The 20185-nt window shown below is 40.2% G+C and overlaps 3 non-coding genes across 3 annotated transcripts; 2 read left to right on the top strand and 1 right to left on the bottom strand.

The window, feature by feature from the left end:
• Nucleotides 1-2040: 2040 nt before the first annotated feature.
• Nucleotides 2041-2114, top strand: trnat-ugu (transfer RNA threonine (anticodon UGU)). The gene has a single exon. It is a non-coding gene; the product is annotated as a tRNA-Thr (tRNA).
• Nucleotides 2115-2525: 411 nt separating this feature from the next.
• trnat-ugu (transfer RNA threonine (anticodon UGU)) lies at nucleotides 2526-2599 on the top strand. Its single transcript has one exon. It is a non-coding gene; the product is annotated as a tRNA-Thr (tRNA).
• Nucleotides 2600-3160: 561 nt separating this feature from the next.
• On the bottom strand, nucleotides 3161-3233 carry trnar-ucg (transfer RNA arginine (anticodon UCG)). The gene has a single exon. It is a non-coding gene; the product is annotated as a tRNA-Arg (tRNA).
• Between the last annotated feature and the right edge of the window lie 16952 nt (nucleotides 3234-20185).

Genomic DNA, 20185 nt, shown 5'->3' with positions numbered 1-20185 from the left:
GGTCTGGTCCCAGTCTCAGTCCTGATCTCTGTCTCGGTCTGGTCCCGCTCTGGTCTCGTTCTGGTCTCAGTCTCGGTCTCGTCCCGGTATGGTCCCGGTCTGGTTCCGGTCTGGTCTTGGTCTCAGTCCCAGTCTGGTCCCGTCCGTATGCGGTGGACAAGTCCGGCATCGCAGTCATGGAAGTTTCCGGTCTGGTCCCGGTCTGGTCCTGGTTTGGTCTCAGTCTCAGTCCTGCTCTGGTCCTGGTCTGGTCTCAGTCTCGGTCTTGTCCCGGTCTCAGTGCTGATCTCTGTCTCGGTCTGGTCCCGGTATGGTCTCAGTCTGGTCCCGCTCTGGTCCCGGTCTGGTCCCGCTCTGGTCTCGTTCTGGTCTCAGTCTCGGTCTTGTCGCGGTATGGTCCCGGTCTGGTTCCGGTCTGGTCTTGGTCTCAGTCCCAGTCTGGTCCCGTCCGTATGCGGTGGACAAGTCCGGCATCGCAGTCATGGAAGTCACGTAAATGGGAAACGGCCGTTATTCATTTTTTCCATTCTTCATTTAAACACAAAATCGAAAACTGAAAAAACGAATCATTATCTGTTTTTTCATTTTGGTTTTGGAGACAAATAATGAAGAAAATTGCTGTTTTTTTCATTTTCTTATTTTTGGTTTTATATTGAAAAACAAATGAACGAATGATACACGGATAGTTTTGCATCATGATTTTGTATATTTATGGAGAATCGTCGTGGGGGCATGGGTGACGTAGGCTTGTGGGCGGAGCATTGTACACCCTCGAACCATAAGAAGGGTTTGAATAGGGCCAGAGAGAGATCACTAGATTACTCAAGCACGTATTGTTGACATCTAAAACCTCTTCAGTCATGTTTTTAATGAGGGAACATTATATCATGTTAGAAAGCTCCAAAAAGTCAATTGTGCATAATAAGCCCTCTTAAATTTGAGTCTTTTTACCTCACGATTTGGCAAATTTTGTTTTTCTTTGTGTTGTTGTGATGGTTTTCAGCATTGATCTCATAATAAGCATCAGTCTCCCACATGTACAAAGAGGTGCTCTTTGGCTCAGTGATCAAAGAAATATCAGACAGTCTCATTGGAAGCTGGATTCTGGTTTCTTCTCTTTCATTGCATTTTTTTGTTAATTTGCTGACATAAAGTGTCTGAAGTTTCAACCATTGTTTTAGTCAACAAAAAGATTACAATGACAACATTAAAGGGTCTATATTAGGCTCTTCTCTGATCTATGTGAATATGTGATCTATATGAACATGTGTGGATGAAACAAAACACAACTGCAGGTCTGTTTTTGATGAGACATTCTAACATGACTTAAAGCTCACAAGAATCAATAGGCCTCATTCGTGAAACATTTGTACAAACAAATCTCTACTTAATGCCTTCTTATGAACATTTTGGGATTCACCAAACTTTTTCTTAACTGAAAATGTTCTTCTGGAAGAATAAATCCTACAAACAGTCAGGAGCACTCATAAGAACAAATATCCTACTGTTTTAGAATATTATTACTCTGATAATGCAAGTGAAAATTCTAATTCCTTCATAAGCCCTTCAAGTTAACCCCACCCCAGCCCCCCTCCCTCACTATTTATCGCGAGTCTGTGATCGCAGAACATGTTATAATTATGACGAAAGTGGACACTTATTTCAGTACGTTTCTGACTTATACCTTCCCTCCCTGAGTGTGTCATGTGAGTTTGGACATTTGAAATCTCTGCTGAAGTCGTTAAACAGTCGTAGTCTGTAGAAGTTCCACCTGACCTCCTCATCACTCTCTCCCTCGAGCTTTCACGTGTCATAATGGCAAACCCATGTTGACCATATTTGGAAGTTCAGAGGGTGTTTCTAACCAAATACATATACATTTTCTATAGACATGAAATGTAAATGAGCGTGGGGGTGTTCGTACAGTAGCTGGGTGTTGGTGAATTAGACGCAACTGTTAATTAAGAAGGAATTTGCGATCCTGAATCTGGCACAGTTCTCTCAGCCTCTTCTTAAAGTGGAAGTTACAAACATGGAGGAGGCGCTGTGGCTTAGCTGGTCAAAGCACCTGTCTTGTAAACAGGAGATCCTGGGTTCAAGTCCCAGCAGTGCCTTTTCACATTCTGTTCTCTTCTGTAAACATTCAAAAAATTCAAGTCAGACGCCTGACCGTTGTCTAATCACAAAGGGATTTGAACCATCACTCTTGTTATCAAAAGTCCATGTTAGGTGGTCAAAACACTTGTCTTCTTTGAAGGACATCCAGAGTTCAAATCCCAGCAGTGCTTTTTCACTTTCTCTTTCTCTGTGAGTAACCATCAAAACAATCAAACATAATCTGATTACCACAAAAGTGGGTCAAAGCCTGATTCTTCTCACCTCAAGTTCCATATGTATTAGGCCACGTGGTCATCGAAGTGCTATAATGGTCTCATTTTAAATGTGCTGCATGATTTAAATATCTGGGGTTTACACTTTACCTTAATAATGGGTTTTGTGTGCCTATGCCTAAAGTGCTTGTAGATGGCGCTGTGGCTTAGCTGGTCAAAGCACCTGTCTTGTAAACAGGAGAGCCTGGGTTCAAATCCCAGCAGTGCCTTTTCACATCCTGTTATCTTATGTAAATATTTAAAAAAAAAAGCATGTGTTCATAACCACAAAGGGATTCAATCCCTCAATCTTTTGATCTGAAGTCAGACACTTTATCCATTAGGCCACGTGGTGATGTACAAACATCCCTAGCTTCTGAAGGAGCAGGATAGTTTGTCTGATTCTTATCTACAATATGCCAAGTGCCCAAATTTTAGTTTTCCTTCATGTTCATGTCAAAAGGCGTAGTTGTTCTAGCTGTGTCTTAACTGGGCAAAACACTTGTTGCGTAATCAGGAGATTCATATCCCAGCAGTGGCGTTTCACATTCTCAGCTCTTCTGTAAATATTCAAAAATGAAGCATGCACTGATAACCATGAAGGGATTCAAACCCACAATCTTTTGATATGAAGTCAGACACCTAATCACAAAAGACTCACTCTTGTGAGTCCATCTTAGGTGGTCAACGCGCAGGACATCCTCAGTTCAAATCCACATTCTCTTCTCTGGGGATAACATTAAAACAAACACATACTCTGATTACCACAAAGCAAATCACGCATGCACGGACAACCACGAAGGGATTCGAACCCTCAATCTTCTGATCCGAAGTCAGACGCCTTATCCATTAGGCCACGTGGTCATGATGAGTTTTGAATTAAGAGCTAATTTGTCTAAATGTTATTCACAGTATGTCAAGTGCCAAGATTTTACATTTCTTTCAGGCTTACATTAGGCGCTATGGCTTAGTTGGTCAAAGTGTCTCTATAGAAAACAGGAGATCCTGAGTTAAAATCCCGGGAGTGCCTTTTCATTTACTGTTCTCTGTGGGTAACCAGTAAAACAATAAAACATACTCTGATTACCACAAAACAGTTCAAACCCTGATTCTTCTCACCTGAAGTCAGATTCCACATATATTAGGCCATGTGGTCATCGAAGTGCTGTCATGGTCTAAATTTGAATGTGCTGGATGATTTGTATAACTGGGGCTTGTTTATACTGTACCTAAGACTGGGTTTTCGTCTGCATGCCTTTGCTTAAGAAAAGATTAATGAATGAGGCCCAGTGTTGCCTAATATATGACCTTTAAACCAATAATCATGTACAGACCAAATTTCAGAAACACATTTGCTCCAACTGTTATAATAAGGGTTTCCAACCTTTTTAGACCAGGAGCCCAAAAGAACTATCCACTCCACCCAAGACCCACATTGAAGTGAAATATTTCTGTGGTTCATTGTTATTCTGGGTTGTTTCATTATATCATTTCTGCATTATTTTTCTATATGACATCTTTTATATAATTGTGATATACTGTATTTTTATTACTATATTTCTATGTGAGCTCCTGTGTCCAAGTATGTCTAAGTCCAAGTTTTACTAAAATATACAAAATCAATTAAAATAGATTTGATCCAGTCATCATTTTGATATCAGATCCTCCAGGTCATCTTGCGACCTCCAGATCTGTACTTTGCGGCCCCAACCCCCATCTGGAAAGCTCTGTCCAATACAATCTGACCCCTCAGCCTCCTCTTCATCACCACTAGTGTCTTGACCTCGAGAAGAGAATTTCTCAAACAAATCTATAATGTTCTCCCTTCAGTGCATTCTAACCAACTCTCAACTTTCTTATTTTTTTAGATATACTAGTATACTGTTCACTGCCAGTTAGGGGTGTGCAAAAATATAAAAATATTGATATATCATATAGTTTAATGTGACAATACAGTATCGATATTGTGGGGTTCTGTATCGATATATCGCAAACAGTATTTTTTGGTATATTTTACTCAATTATTTCATTAAAGAGCTGCAGTTTCGTTGCTTGTTCACAGTAAGGAAACTGGTTTATGTGGCACATTTGACATTTTCACTGTTTGGGTAAAATGTTTTATGTCACATAAACTTTGCAAAAGAAGTGGTTTAACAAAAACTTTTATTGTCACAGCTATGTTTTTTTTTTTTTTTAACCATATTGAAACGATTTGAAATATACCGTATCAAATTGAAAGTGCACTGCATTGAGGTATGTATCGTATCGTGGCCTGTGTATCGAGGTATGTATCGTATCGGCAACTTCTGAATGATACCAGCACTACTGAATGGCATAATTTTGGTGTGGTATTGTGTCTTACAGTGGGAACAGTGGCTCAGCGGTTAGAGCATTTGTTCACTAAGATCAGAGGATTGATTTCCACTTTTACCAAGTTTGGTTGTTTTGTCCTTAGGCAAGACACCTCACCCAGCTGGCATAGTATGAATGTGGTGTATGAGTGTCGGTGGTGGTTCTTTCTCTTCACTTTGTTGGATGGAAGACCACTGGGAAAATCAGGTGCCACAGTGGGGTGCAGTCACAAAAACACATTGCCTAGTATGAAAGTGGTGTGGGCGTGAGTGATGGTGGTGGTCAGAGGGACCGATGGTGTTGATTGGCAGCCTCACTTTTGTCAGTCTGCCCCAGGGCAGCTGTGGCTACAATAGTAGCTTATCAACACTGGGTATGGAGTGACAAATGTCTGTGAAAAAAGCTATATAAATAAAATACTTACTTTCTTACTTACTTTCTTTCTTACTTACTCACTTACTTAACTTATTTACTTACTTACTTTCTTATTTTCTTACTTACTTACTTACTTACTCTTACATACTTACTTACTGAAAATACGTTATTTACTTACTTACTTACCTGTAGTCAAGAGCGCACTAATCGAGACCAAGACCAGTCCACAGGCTCCCGAGACCAGGACAAGACCAAAACCAAAACTTCTGAGAGTTGGGACAGAGGCAAGACCGAAAACCATGGCCCATCGAGACCAAATCGAGACCATCTTTGTCATTTCCTACATTTATATGTATTTTACAGTTATTTTGGCATATTTATATTAATGTTTCTCCATCTCCATTTTATCTGATCAGTGTTCATTTAAGCTTGAAATAGGCCAAACAAACATACTCTCTTACTGGTTTTGCAGTGATATTTAGCAGCCTTTGCACATTTACCGGCCATAATGAAATATGATCCGACTGGTCGATTATCAGACCTCCAGTCCAAAACAAGTCAGAGACCAAATGCCATCAAGACCAAGACAAGACCGAGACCAAATGCCATCAAGACCAAGACAAGACCAAGACCTAACGCCATCAAGACCGAGACAAGACCGAGACAAGCCAAGACCAGACAAGACAGACTATCCATCAAGACCGAGACAAGACCGAGACCAAACGCCATCAAGACCGAGACAAGACCGAGACCAAGCGCTATCAAGACCAAGATAAGACCGAGATCAAACGCCATCAAGACCGAGACAAGACCGAGACCAACTGTGCTCAAGTCTGAGAAGAGACGAAGACCATAAAAAAAGCAGTCTCAAGACCGGTCTCGAGATCCAAACCGGTTTCCAGTACTACGATAAAAGGCAAAAGGAGCTGTTAACTTAAAAACAACAGCTTCATGATGTCACAAGTTGGAACAGAGCATTTGGAGCTTTGGAGATGTTGACAGACTAATAATAAAGCTTTACTCAAACATTTAAGGTAACAACTTTCAAGATTTGGCCAACACCCAGCTGGCTTAGTATGATGTGAGTGTTGATGGTGCTGATTGTGCAATTTTTTTTTCTGTTCCTCTGTCCCAGGGCAGCTGTGGCTACAATAGTACAACCGCTGAGAATGCAGTGAACAAATAATGTACTTCAGGTGTTTTGAAAGGTGCTTTATAGATGATGTGCATTATTATTATAACAGTGCGCATTTCCTTGTTTTATTTTACAATGCATCTTTTCAGTCTACTCTGTCATTACTCGAGTCTCTTTGTCAGTTATATTACAGTAATAAGAGCTGACACTCAAACATAAAGAACTGACTGAAAGAAAACATCCACTTGAAAGCCAAATGTGGGCGGACATTTTTTTATTTTATTGCTATTATTTCTTTTTCATGGTAAAAGAAACCGATTTGCCTTGGCGTAATGAAACTTAAAGGTTCTATATTACACAGAATTGACTCTTGTTACCTCATCAAACACAGACCTGGAGTTGTGTTCGTTTCATTCACACATGTTTGAGTAACGCTTTATTATGAGGCTAAAGAAATATTCACCTCCTGTTCCAAACCAGTGCTATGGACAAAGGAAAGTAACACAAACAAGATGTGAAGTAATATAAGTAAGTATAATAACGAAAAGAAGATGTTTTATTTCTTTCTATGATTTAGTTTTTATATAATTTTACAGGTTTTATTATTTTAAGACTAGTATTATTTTAGTAGTTTGTTTTATCATCTTATAATTGTTATTATTATTATTATGTATTTGTGCAGCACTTTGGAAACTGTTTGTTTGTGAAATGTGCTCTAGAAATAAAGCGGATTGGACTGGATGTTTTACATAAGATAAATGGGTCCGGTCAAGTGGTAATGGAGGGAAACAGGGGCAGATTTTTGACATTCAAATGTCTCTTATTCAGAAACTAGAGGGACTATTGAAATAAGTAAAGTATCAGAATGTAGGAAAGAGTTACACTCCAACAGGGTCAAGTTAAACCTGTGATATTCTTTCAAGTTGTTGACAAAAAATTTAAAAACTCATGTTGGTAACGGAGGGAATGAAATATGCAGCACTTTTTGGGCAATAAATCCAAACAGTGATAACTCTTGGTTCTCACTTCCATATCCTTAACAAACTGGTTTGAATATTTGCTTCATATAGTTTTCTACCATATGGTACAAGATTAGGTTGGAGCGGGACGTCAATCTTCCAAACAGGCACGACGAACATCGGAGCCAGCCTTAACAGCGACTGGACCACGCCCCACCAATCAGACGCCAGGTACCACACAGCACAGGCAAATACAGAAGGCACAAGTGGGGAAACAAACAGGAAGTGCCGGGCAAGGTGGAGCCAGGCGAGGTGGAGCCAGGCGAGGTGGAGCCAGGCGAGGTGGAGCCAGGCGAGGTGGAGCCAGGCGAGGTGGAGCCAGGCGAGGTGGAGCCAGGCGAGGTGGAGCCAGGCGAGGTGGAGCACTGAGTGAAAAAGATGTAATACATATGCCACACCTGTATGTGGTGCTGTAAACAGGATACAGCCAGAGCCACAGGACACACAATAGTACAAAGAGCGCATGCAAATAAAACCCTTCCTGTACAGGGTTCTCTTCTGGTAACGTGGCGGGGTGAGGATCACTTTTAGACCAGGAGCCTCCAACCTGTAGGGTTCCAAGTAGCTGGCCAAGGAATTTCTGTGTTTTGTGGATAATAAATTAAATTTGATTCATTGTGATAGTATTTGTATCATTTTGATGGTGCACTGATAAATGGATAATGGTTTATGTTCTTCCTGCTCACCATCTAAGGCTCACTATGGCGCTTATATTTACTTTATGTTAAGTTTATGTTGTGAAAATAGAAAATAATCACTACAAAATCCAATCTTTGTGAAAGTTGTCGATGCCCTGTCAGCCAAACGCGGGCAGTTTGAATTCCCCCAAAAATGCCTTGCACTCTATGGGAGAATTCTTTCTGGATCTGCGGCCGCGGGAAGCAGCGAGCTCCAGGCAGATGGGGACTGTTGACTAAATCAGATCTACACCAGGACTAAACCGGGTCTAAAGTAGGTCTAAACCAGGACTTAACCAGGACTGCACATAAAGTTCTTCCTGCACGGGGTTCTCTTCTGGTCACGTGGCGATGACGAGGTCGCAACGTCATCATTTTCCAAAAGCTGCAGGTTAGTCCACACGACAGCTCAGAGTTCTTCACTCTGGAACCGGTTTTCAAAAAAAAAAATAAAAAATTGCTCACCTGGAACACTGGTTCTGTGTGGACGAAAGGCCACAACAGATAAAAACTTCAAAATAATGTATATTTTTGATGAGGAAATCATGGTATTGACCTGAATCTAGCTTCTCTATCATAAGCCCGTTAAAGGTGCATTGTGTAACTTTTCTGCCCATTCTGTCCGTTAAATGCTTTGCTATTATTTTGTCCTGAATGTTTCACAGTGTGGCATTAAACCTTTCTATTTTCATGGAAACCAAACCAGACTCAGTTACAGGTCAGATCTGTGGAGAGGCGATCACAGAATACTTGTTTTTATAGCTGGTTTTGATCTTTAAAACCACCTGTAATTGAATAAATGTAACATAGAGCTGTTTAATGTCACACTGTGGAACATTCCAGGCACAGCATTGACACATCCAAACATTAAAATGCATTTCACTATTGCTGCAAAGTTACACTATTATATTTGTCAGAGCCCTAAGTGAAGTGGTACATGTTGTGATTATGATTATTATTATGGAAAAAAAAAAAAAAAAAGAATAAACATGGACATTGAGAAAATGTTTTGAAAGTGGCACCCCATTATTATCCTCCAGTGGTCAGGTCTGAAAGCTGCTAATGTTCTTTTATTCTTAAAGGCGCTGAACCTGAGTTTTACTGATTTAAAGGTGCACTGTGCAACTTTTTGTTTGGGGGTCTGTCATGTACCTGTTTCTATGGATATTTCATTGTTCTGCCTGGAATATTCCACAGTATGACATGAAACAGCTCTACTTTACTGAACCTATCTCTGCATCCTTTATCTGTAATCTAGTCCCTGTTTTCTTGGTCATTGTATAGTGAAAAATAATAGTACAATAGTAACACCAATAACATCATAGCAGTAGTTATACACCACCTAAATCTAGTTATTACAGTATTTTGAAATAAATCCAATCGTAAATTAATAATAATAATTAAAAAAAAAAAGACTCCATAACCTCACTGTCTTTGTGCTGGCTGCTCTGGTTAAGTGAGAATTCCATTTCATGTGCACCACCAGTCACACTGCAGTATTCTCTGGAGGCTTTCAAATGGCTTTGTAGTCCCTATAGAACTTATTTGCTGGCGAATAGATATCTGTGCCACAGTAACAAGCCTGTGCTTATGCTGAATCCTGCATGTACCACAGTTTAAGGAGGAAAAAAAGAAAAACGTACAGAGCAGGGGGCGTGTACGGGAACAGGGGAAACCGGGATTTTCAGAGCAATGGTGTCTCAAATGCAAGAGAATAAAGACGACTTCAGGCTTAAGAGTTCTTCTCTCAAACTGATAAATCTTTGTTCCACCTTGTGATGTCATGTGGTAATACAGGACGTGCTCCACTATGTTTGCATGCTCCATACACCTTCACTGGAATCACTGGATACATTCAGCCCTGGAATTGCCGATCTCTACTGAACTAAAGGTAAAAGGAGCTGTTGAACTTGAAAACTACAGCTTCATGACATCACAAGTTGGAACAGAACATTTGGAGTTTTGGAGATGTGGACAGACTTATAATAAAGGGTTACTCAAACATTTGTGAATGAAACAAAACACAACTCCAGGTATAAACATTATAACATGTCTAAAACCTCACATGCCAGTTTTGCGTAATATAGGACTTTAAAAAAAAAAAAAAACCTCCTGCTGAAGCATCTGGGGCGTGTGACCTTTCCGTAGACCTGACCCTCTCCGCTGTAGCTTTAAGTGCTCTGATGGCTGCTGTGCTGTCTGTTAATTGGAGTCCTCTCCGAGCTGATCTCTGGTTGAACACTGTTTAGTGGTCTTTTAAGGCCAATTAGCCGCTCGGAGCACAGCCTCAGCGCCAGCGTCTCTCATTAGAACCTGCGTGTGTGTGGAGAATTTGTCTTCAGATAAAACAGACGGCATGCTGGGTAAAGGAAGCCACTAATACTATTAAGCTGGTACAAGGTGACACATTTCAGCTAGTTTGCTCTTAAAGAGGGGCTGTTTTACTTCTGTGGGGTATTAACTCTATCTCAAGCTCTGCTGCTCAAATTAGACTTTAATCTGAGCTTTACTTTTACTCAATCTGACCAGAAAGAGCTGATTTAGCTGGAACTCCACAGAGTGGAGGTCCATGACAGCTCAGGTGAGGTGATCTGTACAAGTCTGTCAAATCACAGTGACAAACTCCAGCATTAGGCAACAGTTTTTCAGTTATTAGAGTGGTAATACCTGCAGTTGGCTTCTTATCTGGCCAAAATATGTGGGTCCAATGTAAATTAATATTTAGAGGTTGCTCAAGACACGTGAAAATGTCCCGATAGGGCCTGTACTATGACATAGAAGCAAAAAAAAAGGTGTTTTTGAATAATGTGTCATTTTATTCTGCAAACACAAACTGAAACTTGCATTAAAAAAAACTTAGTCCATAAAAGTTACTTACTTACAGTAGATCCTGTTTGTGATTTTCATTCTTTGTTCGGCTACAGTTAAAATCTTGAATAAGCAACATCACTGACACTTTCCTGGAATGCACAGTTTTAAAAGTCTCAAAGTTTGCATCATCAGCCCAGTCTGCTGCTGGGAAATAGTTCAAAATGTTTTTGGCAGATCAGGGCGGCGTTGCTCAGTTGATGTGGACTGTTTGTCCACTGATCCAGAGGTTGGTGGTTTCAGTCCCGCTCTCGACATTCTGAAAGTCTTGGCATAAACACCATTGAGCGGTCAAATTCACAAATCCACAGGTTGGTGGTGTGATTCCAGCTCTCATGGATGAATGCTGTTGTGTCCTTGGGCAAGACACTTAACCCACCTGTGTCTGCGTACACTGATGTGTGAGTGGTTCCTTGTTGTAAAGCACTTTGAGCCTTGAAGTTGGAAAAGAGCTGTATAAAAATGTGACCATTTACTGTCAGGAGTTACAGAACCTTAGGGAATTGTGCTTGAGTACGGTTCTAAAGTCCTAGAAAAATGCTATAGTTATTTTCCCTGGTAACTAGTTACTTTTATAGTGGACTAACTCAATTGCTCTTTGAGAATAGTAACTAGTAACTATAACTAATTACTTACAAAATGTGTCAAGTTCCAGGAAACTTCATGCAGTTTCAACAACCACTAAAAGATCTTCTGTTTTCATGGCTTAGATGCTAAAACATAATGCATGGTTCTAATCAAGATGATCGGGAACTTTATTTTTTACCATGTTTTCATGGACCAACCTCATTCCCACTTTCACTCTCGTAATCGTAAATGTTCATTTCGTGATTGTAATTCTTGATATGGTCACTTTTCAGTTTGTATTCCTTTGAATAAAATACACACAATACATTTTATGTACAACTGGACTCATTTGAGAGTTTACAAATATTTATTTGATGCTCAACTACACACAAATGTGCACAGATTTCCCAAAATATGCACAGATTTATATCCTATGCACACGAATACTTCTGAAAGCTTTCTTACTCCAGAGTTTTCTGTTTAAGAGAAGAACTCAGCCTAAATCTGCAGGGTTTGTGTGATGAACATGAGTGAAACAGAAAAATCCCACACACCGTCCTGCTTGCAAAATGTATTGAGATTTATTAGGACATAAAGTACAACGTTTCGGCACTAGGCCTTCATCAGGCTCTTTTTGAAGGCCTTGGTGAAAGTCTAATGCCAAAACTTTGTTCTGTTTGTCCTAATACATCTCACATTTTGCAAACAGGACAGTGTGCGGGATTTTTCTCAATGTTCTTGGGCTGTTCCCGCTCCTCCAACACACTCGTCTTAAGTAACTGATGTGGGAAATGCTCATTCTTTTAGAACATGAGTGAAACAAAACACAACTCCAGGCAGTGTTGGGGAGTAACAGATTACATGTACCGGAGTTATGTAATCAGAGTACAAATTATGAGTAACTGTTTTCAGTTACAGTTACTGTTTCAATGAGTGGTAATTGGATTACAGTTACTTTGTTGAAATAAATGGATTACACGGTGGTATTTACCCGTTTTCACATTTGGGGCTATCCCGTTTTTTTTTTTTTGTTTTTGTATTTTTCTCCGTAACTCCACTCATGGCCAGGACACTAAACCAGGATTAAACCAGGACTAAAACCAGGACTAAACCAGGACTAAACCAGGACCAGGACTAAAACCAGGACTAAACCAGGACTAAACCAGGACTAAAACCAGGACTAAACCAGGACTAAACCAGGACTAAAACCAGGACTAAACCAGGACTAAAACCAGGACTAAACCAGGACTAAACCAGGACTAAAACCAGGACTAAACCAGGACTAAACCAGGACTAAACCAGGACTAAAACAGGACTAAAACCAGGACTAAACCAGGACTAAACCAGGACTAAAACCAGGACTAAACCAGGACTAAATAAAACCAGGACTAGACGAGAACTAAAACCAGGACTAAACCAGGACTAAACCAGGACTAAAACCAGGACTAAAACCAGGACTAAAACTAAAACCAGGACTAAAACCAGGACTAAAACCAGGACTAAAACCAGGACTAAAATAAAACAGGACTAAACCAGGACTAAAATAAAACCAGGTAAACTAAACCAGGACTAAAACCAGGTCTAAAACAGGATTTAACAGGACCATGCTGAGTGGACCGTGTCTCCTCCTCTTCTTCTATCAATAATATTTTTAATATGTTTAAGTAAAGACTCGGCCCTTTCATTTTCTTTTATCAGACAAAACTTCTTACGTTACGATTTCCTCATCTTTGCTTCTCTACAGCAAATCAAGTAATCCAAAGTACAAATTACTCACTTTAAGTAATTTAATGGATTATGTTACAAACTACATTTTGGGGTATGTAATCTGTAATCTGTAGGGGAATACATTTTAAAAGTCACCTTCCCAACACTGACTCCAGGTCTGTAAACTACATTATAACATGACACAGAAGAGCAGAATATGGGTCCTTTAAAGCTTTACACTGGAACATTGCGGGTAAAGGAACAAACTCTCCGTCACGTTTGTCATGGATCGCTCTTTTCTAAAAATGGCCCAACATATTCACTGCCAATTTTCCCATCTTATAATCATTGAAGATTAGCTCCACTAATGACAACATTTTAGCTGCTAATTATCCACTGTGTAGTTTCTAAATATTCCCGAGCTCTGTCTGTAACGCCAGAGAATCGTTTCCGTCACGTTGCCATCTGCTAACTAAACCTACCAAGATTAAATGTGCGATATGACATTACAGTACGTTTCCCATGCCAAACGCCGCTCAGGATTCCACCCTCCTCTGAGCCGTAACTCAGCTTCCGCGGGCACCTCCCACACGTCGAGGGAGGAGGGGGGGTGCGGGTCTGATGGAAGAGTTTGCGCGAATTAGCCTGCTCAGCTGTGATCCCCATTAGCGTCTTGGCTAAGAGCTAATGAGATTAAGTGAAAGTTTAATCATGCGCTAATCTACCCGGATTGGCCTGCTCCGGGGCCGAGCTCGCTAAACAAAGCAGAGGAAGGTGATCCGGCGCAGGTTCTTTGGTCTGAAAATCGACGCTTTAGCTCGGAGGCAGTTGATGAGAAGCCAAGGTAAGAATGTGGGAGTAGCTTTGTCACTGTGATACATTTTGAATATATTACCGCAGGAAATATTGGAATAAAATATAATGATACTTCGCAGTGACATTAGGCTGTTTTCTTTTCTTATTTTTTTTTTTTTTATTTGTTTACATGTAGTTGCTGTAGTGACACAATCATAGAACTATAATGAAATCCGCAGGTGAACCCTCTCTTATTACTCCTTTACTGTCAGCTCTCAGGGACGCCAACATCTCCACTTTTAAGTCCTCAGCCGTCATACCTGGACTTTCACTCGGGGCGGGTGAGGGTTGGTCCGTATCCGTGCGTGCGTCGCCCTGCACAGCTAACCTCGTGGTTGTCCTCGTTACAGGCCCCGGCCTCGCTGGGTTAGCTTGGTTGCTATCGCTTGCGCAGAATTTGTATTTCTGAAGCTTTTCCGCCATCAACTCTCAGACACCACTCGTTCTCCTACTTCCTCTGATGTCGTTTCACAGTCTGTTGCACAAGTTTCTGTTCAAAAGTTGCTGTTTTATGAAATAATATTACGGATTTTGCAGGAGCCCTGAGATATGCATTTTACTCCATGTCTTGCTCACTAGCGCCCCCCGCAGGTGAACCCAAGGTGCTCATTGGTGCATGGGCCCAAATATAATTTTATCTTCCTCATTTACTAATGTGCACGGCGTGGAGCGTTTGGACCAATCAGAGCGAGAGCTGCTAGAGTGGAGCTAGAGCGGGCCCAGAGCCAGGTGAGGCTCAGTCTGACTAAGATCACTTTGAGACCAGGAGCGTCCAACCTGTAGGTCGGGAACTACAAGTAGCTCTCCACCCCCTCACCAAGGAATTTCTGTGTATTGTGAGTAATACATTAGTGTACTGGAGGTTGTGTGGAGAAATGGACACTAAAAATTGCCTGAAAATGAGGGTATATTGGGAACAAATAAACACTGTCGCACTGTCTTCCAGTAGGAAGACAGTGCCAAAACCTGTTTAAATCAGCTGACTGGACACGTCACAGCAACATCACGTGACCACTCTGAGGAAGACGCTAGTGAGCAGTCGAAACTGTAAGGTATGAAATAACACTCTAGGTCTGAAAAAAATAACCTAATAACATAGAATATTGGAAGACCAAATGAATCTCATTGGACAAATAAACACAACCTCAACAAGTATTCTGGGATATGGAATTCCGAACACATCTGGTGATGTATATAATCTATAATATATCTGATGTAGTAAGGAAGGAGGACATGTATTTGACAAAAAAATGTTTTAGCTGCATCTAAAAAGGGAATTACAAAGAGTTGGTTACAACCAGATCCGTCTGCACAACAAGACTGGACCAGGATTGTGGAGAGTATTTGGAATGGATGATGGAAAGAATAACATATAATCTTAAACTGAAAGGTAGAAATACAATGATCAATGGGAAAAATGGAATGTATTCATAAATGACACCAGTAAAACAACATAGTACATTAAAAGGTCAATACCAAATACATGTTTAAATAAGAACCTGTGACTCCAGACTGTTGTTACACTGTTTTTGATTTTATATTGTTGTTGTATGTTTTGGAATGTTACTTAAAACCAATAAAAACAAAGTTAATAAATTAAATTGGATTCATTATTATTGTATTTGTATCATTTTGATGCCTAACTTGGTGCACCGATAAATGGATAATGGTTTATGTTCTTACTGCTCCACATCTAAGGCTCATTATGGCGTTTATATTTACTTATTTTCATTGCGACTGCTGAAATTGGTAGCTTTCTGTGATTTTCATTTCATAAAGGTAGCTCACAGGAGAAAAAAGGTTGGAGACCCATGTTTTAGGCACTTTGAGGATTAAAAAAAATAATAATAATAATAATTATTATTATGTTGTTAAAATAGAAAAGAATCTACAAAATCCAATCTTTGTGAAAGTTGTCGATGTCCTGTCAGTCAAACATGGGCAGTTTGAATTTCCCCACAAATACATTCTATGGGAGAATTCTTTCTGGACCTGGGGCCTCAGCGAGCTCCGGGCAGCTGCATGGCGGGCTGTGGGGACTGATGACTAAACCAGATCTAAACCAGGACTGAACCAGTTCTAAAGCAGGTCTGAACCAGGACTGAACCAGGACTGAACCAGGACTGAACCAGGACTAAACCAGGACTAAACCAGGTGTAAACCAGGACTAATCCAGGACTGAACCAGGTCTAAAGCAGGTCTAAAGCAGGTCTAAACCAGGACTAATCCAGGACTGAACCAGGTCTAAAGCAGGTCTAAACCAGGACTAACCAGGACTAAATCATGTCTAACCAATTACAATAATAAAAGAGCAGGGACAGCCAGGTCAAGTCCAGAGGTGTGAATGCTCCTTACGACCCTGAATGATTCTGTTAATACGATCCCACACTCAGTGCACTTCAGTAGGTCTAACTGACCAACAGAAACTGTAAACAAGTAGGTGTGTTAGTTTCAGAGTATTTTCAGTGTAGTCAGCTCCTTCCTTCGGGCAGATATAAGGAAATGTCCACCAACATTGTGACCACAACTGAAGAAGCAGCTTGGATGAACTGATAAACATATCTGACCAAATAAACTTTTGTCCAGTTGACAAATTGGATTTCTCCTTTTGCCGTGGATTCTACCTGCACGACTGAGGGATTTTACACACATATGATCATAATAGTTAGTATTATTAGTATTATTATAGTAGTTATTAGTATTAATAATCATTTATAGTGCACAATACTTACTACTCAGTTTATTTAATCAAGAGTAAATAAACTGAGTATTCAGTATTGTGCACTGTCACAGACACAAGGTGAGGGGCATTTTGGGGTGAAAGAAGTTCTGCATTTTATCACCAAACATGTGGCATTTCATGAAAATTATATAATCCAACATAGCTCCCACCATATGACGTCATAATATGAAAATTAGATGGTTAATTTTATCCCTACATAAACTTTCTCCGTCTTTTAACACCGTGTGAGTTGTGTGGTCCGTGGGTCTTTAATTTATTTATTATATTTATTAAGATAATTTATTGTAAGTATTTTTTGCTCTTATTTGATTTGACTAGTTTTATTGTCTTAAAGAGGACTAGTGAAGTTAAATAGAGGTTTATTTTATATTCCTGTACATTTATTTATCTGTTTGGAAGCAGTTTTGTGTATGAGATGTGCTATATAAATAAAGTGAATTGGATTCACACACGCACACTGGAGGCCAAGGACGCACCCAGAGCCTTCATCTGTGCGGGTTCTGATCCGCAGCGGACAAACAAAAACACTCCACCTCCAGCTGAGCTGCCGTGCCCTGCTATGATGGGGTTTTACAGTTTCCCGGTTTGTGAAAGTCCATGTAAACACAGTGTCCTGAGTTCAGTCTCCTGGATGAGCCGGTGGTCTATTGCAGTTCTGAGAAACCAGGAGACTCTCAGTGGGAGACGTGAACTGAACTAACAGTTACGGTAAGAGCAGCAACTTCCCCAAAATGACTCAAACTTCCACCAGGGCTTTTTAAGTAATAATATTTTAGACTTCTAAGCAAAATAAAGCAGTCCACTGTTTAATCCAGTCACATTTTAATACCGGGCTCACCTCTTTGATTGCATGAGTTGCTCTTGAACTAAACTGACATGTCTGCTGCCAATCTGCACCATCAGCTACAACCCTCACGCACACAACACATTCACACTGGGCAAAGTGTCTTGCTTGAAGGACTTAATGGCTTTTCCGAGTCTTCCATCTAAGCACAATTGATACATTTTTAAACACGAGCTGCATTTAGGGTTTGTATTTGATCCCCTGACCAGCCAACAACACTACAGTTTACAAGAGTTTTCCAAGAGAAAACTACGTTTTGTAGAAACTTGTTTAACCTCCTAGGACCTGAGCTTTTGCATGGCTTTATAGATTTCTCTTTGTTATTTGGGCTGATTGGGATCTGATATATAAAAACATATGATATAAATCATTCATTTTATGTTTTAATCATTTTTGATGAAGCACAATAAAGTCACAACTGAATAATGATTTTCAAAAACTATATATTTGGTGCCTGAACATTCCAAAATGTGTTGGATATATAGGCGAGTTTCAGCTGACGTCATTGTTATTAAAAGCCCGCGTTGCATGCTGGGAAATATTTTGGTCGGAGGCAAGAAACACGATAGCGTCCAAACACAGTGTGTAACCTCGCATATTTATCCCCGATAATGGTAAATTCCTGCTGCATTATCAGATGCACAAATAGAAGCACGGAAGAAGGAAAATGTCTCTTTCGTATTCTGAGTGAAAAGAACCACTAACGATGAATTAAATGGCTTTAAAACATTTGCAGAGCAAACATAGAAGATCCTAACAAACCGTGGACTCCAACAAGTTCAACAACACATCGAGACTCTTGGAGGTTTTCATCTTTTCTGTTGAGTTGAGTTTCCACCAAGTCATTGTGGATGTCGCCCAAGTGAATATTTGTCCAGGTGGCGATTCTGACCAGAAATTTGGTTTGGTCCATCTTTTGTCGGGGTTGAAAAGGGTGATTTGGCTCCATCGATGCTTATGACAAATTTGTGGTCAAATGGTCTTGGGTCCTCTGCCGTTAGAGTGGATAAATAACCAGGATCAATACCCTTTACGTGTTTTCTCACTCCGTCCGTCATGTTGAATTAGTGTTTCTTGCCGCCGACCAAAATAATTCCCAGCATGCAACGCGCGCTTTTGTCAACAATGAAACTCGCCTATATGTCCACATGTGTGGACACCAGGTCAAAGCTGCTAGATGTTTAGCTTCTTGCCATATCTGTGCCATAGTTACCGTACCAACCATTCTAAATATCCAGGATACTCTAATTGCACATGTATACATGGAGATAAGTAACCTGGTTTCTTTGAGCTCAAGTAACAACATGTCCAGAATACTGTCATAGTGCTCAGCACCAGGACACTCATGTGCATGTAAACACACTCAGAGACAAACTGCCCAGGATAACACATGAAAAGAAAACTGTTAGAATAATGAGAATATTGGGTCTCATTCATGAAACATTCGTACAAACAAATTTGTCCTTAAGGCCTTCTTATGAACATTTTTGGCATCCACAATTTTTTTTTATTTTTTTTTTAGCTGAAAATGTTCTTCTGTAAGAACAAATCCTACGCACAGTCAGGAGCACTCGAAAGGATAACAATTCTACTGTTTTAGAATATTATCACTCTGATAATGCAACTGAAAATTCTAATTCCTCCATGATTGTAAGTTAAATATTTTCTTAAATTATTTCCCGTATTTCCTGTCCCAGCCCCAGTGTCTCCAACATCAGCCTCCTGACCCCCCCATGACCAAAGCACACTCACTCCTCCCATATGCAGCCCAATTCCTTTCGCTTCTCCATGTTTGATAGAGCTTAAGAAAGCAAAGGTTCACATCCTGCGGGATTTGCGGGCGGGCGCAGGACAAAATATTGCAGATGTGGGCGAGAGCGGGACCAAAAATTATAATTCTTTGCAGGAGAGGGACTGAAAATTCTGTCCCGCGCAGACCTCTACTTTCATGTGTCATAACACCAAACCCCTGTTGGCCATATTTGAAAGTTCAGAGGGCGTTTCTAACCAAATACACATTCAGGTTTTTATGTAAATGCAACGTAAATGAGCGTGGAGGTGTTCGTAGTTGGGTGTTGGTGAATTACCAGCAACTGTAATTTAAGACGGAGCTTGTCTGCTTTAAGAAGTTTACTTCATAATGTGAGGTTCCCAGAAAAATGTGCCAACCCCATATATGAGAGATACACAAGTACAAGAGGAAATACCACATGGAAAAGTGCAGCAGAAACATTTTAAAGCAATTAAAGTGAAAGCTCTACAAAGGAGGAGGACAGGCTGTTCTGTACTTTAAATCCTCAGTATGGAACATGGACGATAGAGTAAAAGAGACGGATGAGCATAGAAGTCATTATTAAAGCTCCTATACTGATCAAAATTGACTCTTGTGAGCTTTAAGCCATGGAATAATGTTGTACCTCCTCAGAAACAGAGCTGGAGTTGTGTTTTGTTAGATGCACACATGTTTGAGGAATCTTATATTATTAGTCTGTCTACATCTCCAAAGCCAATGGAGCACTTCCTGTTTTACCACATGACAGGTGGAACAGAGTGTTAGAAGAATATGCAGGTTGTGTTGTGAGCAGCTTTTTAATAGAACTGTAAATGTGATAAGTGTAAGTTTGATAGTTTTGTTAGAAGGTTTTCTCCCACCAAAAGACAAAATCTAAGTTAG

This window comes from Boleophthalmus pectinirostris, unplaced genomic scaffold (genome assembly GCF_026225935.1).
Source record: "Boleophthalmus pectinirostris isolate CB_2022bp ecotype Guang Dong unplaced genomic scaffold, ASM2622593v1 HiC_scaffold_14, whole genome shotgun sequence".
NCBI lineage: Eukaryota > Metazoa > Chordata > Actinopteri > Gobiiformes > Gobiidae > Boleophthalmus > Boleophthalmus pectinirostris.
Note: the sequence above shows the minus strand (reverse complement) of the source record. Positions and strands in the feature narration are given on the sequence as shown.